Source organism: Bombina bombina, chromosome 3 (genome assembly GCF_027579735.1).
Source record: "Bombina bombina isolate aBomBom1 chromosome 3, aBomBom1.pri, whole genome shotgun sequence".
Lineage (NCBI taxonomy): Eukaryota > Metazoa > Chordata > Amphibia > Anura > Bombinatoridae > Bombina > Bombina bombina.
In genome coordinates this window covers 481,031,209-481,037,208 of record NC_069501.1, presented here as the reverse complement: position 1 = coordinate 481,037,208, position 6,000 = coordinate 481,031,209, and positions in this window count along the sequence as shown.

The following is a 6,000-nucleotide window of genomic DNA, read 5'->3' as shown; positions in this document are numbered from 1 at the left end:
TTTCTTTAATTGAATTATATATATATCATCGACAATGTGCACTCCTGAACTCCCACTCAATAGCCTTGGGTGCAGCAAAGAAATAATTATAAATCCAGCAAGAAGCGCACTCCAAAGGTCTTGTTTTGGCAAAATGTCACTTTAATGTGAACGTTTTTGAGTCTAAAAGACTTGTCCTCAGACAAACAGTGTACAGTTGCACTTACCACCACCAAAGCTTTAACCGTGTCTGAGCAGAACGTCATGTTCTCCCCAGTAGACACGCCCTCAAGTGGGCATCATTATCTGTGGCAGCGTAAGTCTGCAGATAACACCCAATATGTGAATATAATAATACTAAAACAAATAGCAATAGAAATAACAAGAGTGCCGCAAATGAAGACAGTGGATTAGCATAATGAAATGACAAACCACTAGAAACGAATGAGTGCGTCGGTGTCAATCTGCGTGATCAGACGATACACGTCCGGTATCAGAGCGGTTACCTAGGTAATTAACAACAACGGAACAAAGGAAGCAGGTAGTTTTGATCACCCAGGCGGACATCGGACTGGCTCAACCCTTAAGTAAACAGATAAAAATAAAAGCAAAACAGATAAATTTTGTGTAGTGAGGAAATCCGTGATCGCGCCGTAAGCTCAACAACAAAAGGTTACTATGGTAGCAGCACAGCTCCCACGTACATGTAGGACAGCTGATATGAGCTAAGACAGCAAGATCATACGGTAAATCTCAAACACATAATGTAACACAGTACTGGGAAAGAGGAAACATGCCTAAGCAAATATTCTAACCAGCCTGTTTAGTCATGGGCCATATGAGCATGCCGTAGGCTGTCAACAAGCGGTTACCTTGGTAACAAACGTCTGGACCAATACCATCTTAAAAGGGTAATAAGAGCCAGAACAGCGCGCTCAGTGGGCACAAAAACTGCTAAAAGATATATCATCCATAATAGGCTTTAGCAAATAAAGGGGAAAAAAAGGATTTGTACAAAAAAGGCAGGGTACTAAAAACAAAAAACATTCAATAGGGTGCATAAACATATCAAAGAGTTAGCTCTAATGTGTATATTAGGCTAGAGGTCTAATGGACAATGGCTCTCATGTAAATTTCCTTATAGGAAAACATGCCAGTCTAAATGGGTATTCAGACCCTTTGGCATAATGGATTCAAGTTGGAAAGCCAATTTGGCCTCCCTCTGGAGCAATATTCTATTATGATCACCCCCTCTATTCATAGGGGGATGTGATCAATAATAGTGTACTTCAGATCAGACCTTTGGAGTGCGCTTCTTGCTGGATTTATAATTATTTCTTTGCTGCATCCAAGGCTATTGAGTGGGAGTTCAGGAGTGCACATTGTCGATATATATACTACATGTTTTGCTTGCACCCGATTACTTTATAAGAATTCTGGTTGAAAACATCACCAAGACCTATACAGCCCTTTTGCGGTATGACGACGACGGAGGAACAGACACCCATTATAGGATCAGAGAGAGGTGAGACCATCCCTGGAGCAAGTGTCTTTTAATTTACAGAAGCTGATGCCGACCTGATCCGGTTTGACAAGCTTATTACACGACACAATACAGATAAACATTTATTTGTTTACACACACCTTTTAAAATTAAAACAAAAGGAGGAAGATCTCACCCTACACGGCACCTATTTATCTGAGTACCATCGGAAGGGGTATATCCCACGAGGTTTCCGTAGAAGAAATATACCGACCATAGGCAGAAATAATCTTGCTTTTTGTGAGCGCTGGTGTAGCATAGAAAACAAATGCTCACTAGATCTTGTGCTCATAGTTATCCAGGAGGTCGCAGGCTTATTGGCTCTGATTAAAACGGAGATATCCATTTATGAACTGCCAAATTTACCAAGACTACAGGCTGATACCAGCGAGGACTGGTTAAAGAAATTACAGGATAAAATAGACAAATATGAGTCCGATTTAATCGACTTTAAAAATAAAAAATTGGAAGCAGTGATTGGGGACTATAGAGAAAAACGGGTTTACTTATTGCAACTCTCATCCCAGGAACGACAGAGGCAACATTACTATCGCAAGAGACACCCACGGTATCAAAAACTCATGGACCTGAACACGCTTGAGAGCTCTGGATCAGGATCAGGAGAAGCCTCAGGGGACCAAACACAGGCCCTCCAACAAACAACAGGAGTGACCACATGGTCAAAAAACTCCATAGGAAAAGAATAAGGATGAGGCGAGGGGGGTATAAAGAAACAACCACCACCCCATGCCATCGAAATGAGACAAGAAAACATTGTGGTCAACTTGAGAGACTACGTTTTAAGTGATCTTGAAATTAAAATATTAAATAAGGGCTTAACTTTTATACCTACATGCAGGACTGATCCTTTTGACTTACTTATTGACGTGAATAAATTTTAGCGTCAGTTGTGTCTTAAAGAAAAAATTAATGACATAGAATCCGAACAGAAACAGTTTCGTAAAAATGTCTACCTATACCCCCCAATCCTTCAATGCCAGCATTTTCCAGGCCTATGCTTGATGATATGAACAAGTCTGTCAAACAACATGACAATGATACCTTCAACAACTTTTCCACAGTGGAATGGAATGCAATGAAAATACTTGCTAACAATAGAACCATTGTTATCCGTGAAGCTGACAAAGGAGGAGCAATTGTTTTGCATAAATAACGATTACAGGGATGAGATACAGTCCCAACTTTCTGATGTCAGGACCTATAGACTGCTGCAACATGATACAACTGTGTTGTATAAACAACAGATTGACCAGTACATCCTACTGATGCATGAACAAGGGTTTATTGATAAATATACATGTTTGTTCCTGACAACTACTCATCCTCGATTCCGGTATTTTATACCTTACCAAAAATCCATAACCAACTGCAACACCCCCCGGGCAGACCCATAGTTTCAGCCATTGGGTCTTTGCAACAACCCATAGCCACCTTTTTTGGATTCATTCCTGCAACCACTGGTCCAACACATGCCCTTATTTTTGAGGGATTCAGCCACCCTACTGGGTTTACTAGCAGAGATGGAAACAATAGGCGAGGATGTGCTTCTTGTCACTTTGGACGTAACAAGCCTGTATACGGTGATCCCCCATTCTGAGGGTTTACAAGCGATTGCTTTTCAACTCTCTAGATTCCCGTATATAGGCCCACCGTCAGAGGTCCTCCTCTATCTCCTGGAGATCTGTCTAACCACAAATTATTTTAGATTTGAACAGCAGTTTTACCTCTAACTTACAGGAACGGCAATGGGGTCCAATGTGGCCCCATCGTACGCCAACTTATAAAGAGTTCGAAACTGGATTATTGAAAGTGGATGAATTCACCTTTTTCAAAAGGTATATAGATGATTTGTTCCTGTTATGGACAGGTTCCTTAGAGACGTTGGAAAGATGGCTCCATAATCTCATCCTTGTGAATCCTGCATTAAAATTTAAGATGCAATATGACAGGGAACAAATAGACTTCCTAGGTGTAAATATCAAGGTAAACTACATTCCACTCTGTTCCGCAAAGATACTGATAGGAACTCACTACTACATTTTACAAGCTGCCATCCCCCAGCGTTGAAAATAGCACTGCCAAAATCTCAGTTATTGAGAGTAGTAGAGAAGAACAACTTGGGGAGATGATCCAAAGGATTCACACGCGGGACTATCCCAAAAAACTGCTGGACACCCAGAGCTTTAAACTCCTTGAAGAACAAGGAGGCAGAAAAAGCTCTGAAGAGAAACAAATTACGTTCGTCACAACGTATACTAGTGACAAGAAAACCCTCACGGATGTGATCAACAAACACTGGGACATCATTAAAACGGATAAGACCCTTCCACTTACCCAGATGACACCGCCACGGATTGGCTACCGAAGGGTAAGATCTCTAAGAGACTTTCAGATCAAAACGGACCTGATCCAATGTTATAAACAGTCTACTTGGTTGGATACTAAGAAACCGGGTGTCTTTCGATGCCTAGGATGCATAACCTGTGGAGGGCTCATTATGGGACCATCCTTCACCCATCCTTATAGATGTAAAGTCTTTAAGCATAGGTACCGCCTCACATGTACTATGACCTACATTGTGTATTTATTACACTGTATTTGTGGTCTTTACTATGTGGGCAAGACCTCAGATGATCTACGAATAAGGATGGCGAACCACCGTTCGGCCATCCGTACAGCCCTGAAGAAAGATTCTTCGGGAACAACCGGTGGCCAGACATTTCCTGGAATGCCAGAATAAAGTCGCTGATCTGAAGTACACTATTATTTATCACTTCCCCCCTATGAATAGAGGGGGTGATCGTAATAGAATATTGCTCCAGAGGGAGGTCAAATGGACTTTCCAACTTGAAACCATTATGCCAAAGGCTCTGAATACCCATTTAGACTGGAAGGTTTTCCTATAAGGAGATTTACATGAGAGGCATTGTCCATTAGACCTCTAGCCTTATATACATGTTTCCTCTTTCCCAGTACTGTGTTCCATTATGTGTTTGAGATTGACCGTATGATCTTGCCGTCTTAGATCATATCAGCTGTCCTATATGTATGTGGAAGCTGTCCTGTTACCATAGTAACCTTTTGTTGTTGAGCTTACGGCGCGATCACGGATTTCCTCACTAAACACAATTGATCCGTTTTGCTTTTATTTTTATGTTTACTTAAGGGTTGAGCCAGTTCGATGTCCGCCTAGGTGATCAAAACTACCCGCTTCCTTTTCGGGTTACGTTGTTGTTAGTTGCCTAGGTAACCGCTCTGATACTGGACGTGTATCGTCTGATCACGCAGATTGACACTGGCTTGTTTATTCGTTTCTAGTGGTTTGTCATTTCATTATGCTGTTCCACTGTCTGCATTTGCCACACTCTTGTTATTTCTATTGCTATTTGTTTATTATGTGCAGACTCACGCTGCAGACTCACTCAGCCACAGATGATGATGCCCACTTGGGGGCGTGTCTACTAGGGAGAACTTGATGTTCTGCTCAGACACGGTTAAAGCTTTGGTGGTGGTAAGTGCAACTGTACACTATTCACATTAAAGTGACATTTTGCCAAAACAAGATCTTTGGAGTGCGCTTCTTGCTGGATTTAGATATATATATTTATTTATATATTCATATATTGTGACCCCCCCATTTTAAGAACCCACAAGCCACCACTGGCTAACTAAGTCATAAACTTTACTCACTGGCACCTTGATTGGCATATTCTCTGTTAGTGTTTCTCTCTGCACGCACAAAGGCTGTCAGCAGTGCACCAGGGTCAGTGTCATAAATTATGACTCATATTTCTAAGACGGTGACGGCTCATTTGCACAGCTAAAGCTGTGTGCTTAACAAGGTATGGGGCTGGGTTGTGGGGGGGGAAGGTGCTGCAGGTGCTTAGAAATAAGTGCAAAGGGCTTGAAGCCTATACTTCTCTTTATCGCACGTAAAAATAGGGGGCTATTGGAAAATGTATATTTATTCAGCTAAAAAGTTGTTTGTTTTCTTTTTCTTTTTTTTATGATGTTCACATGCGCCTGTGCTCCTATAGAACAACTGCTTAATTCTCTTCTCAATATAGGAGTCTTGGATTATAGGGGGTTTCTCCTTCTTCCTCTTTTGTCTTTTAGTGCCAACTGATCAAGGGGACAGGAAGGAGGAAGTTTTGATTGCCTACTAGAGAGTCACTGAAACTCTGGAAACATAACAGTTCTATACACGTCCACCTTTTCTCCCCACTCTGCTCCTCCCTTTTTTTCTCTTCTGATTTTTTTCCTTTCGCTGTCTTTTCCACGCTCTTTCACTACAGACACTGAGGGAGTCACAGCGTGTTGTTCACTTTCTTTTGCTTTACATTTTTGTTTATTTTGACACTTTCTACACTTTCTCACTTTATGTGAGTTTTCCTTCTACTCATGGAAACATTTATTTCACATTCTAAAACCAATTCTCCAGTAATTCCGCCTAAACA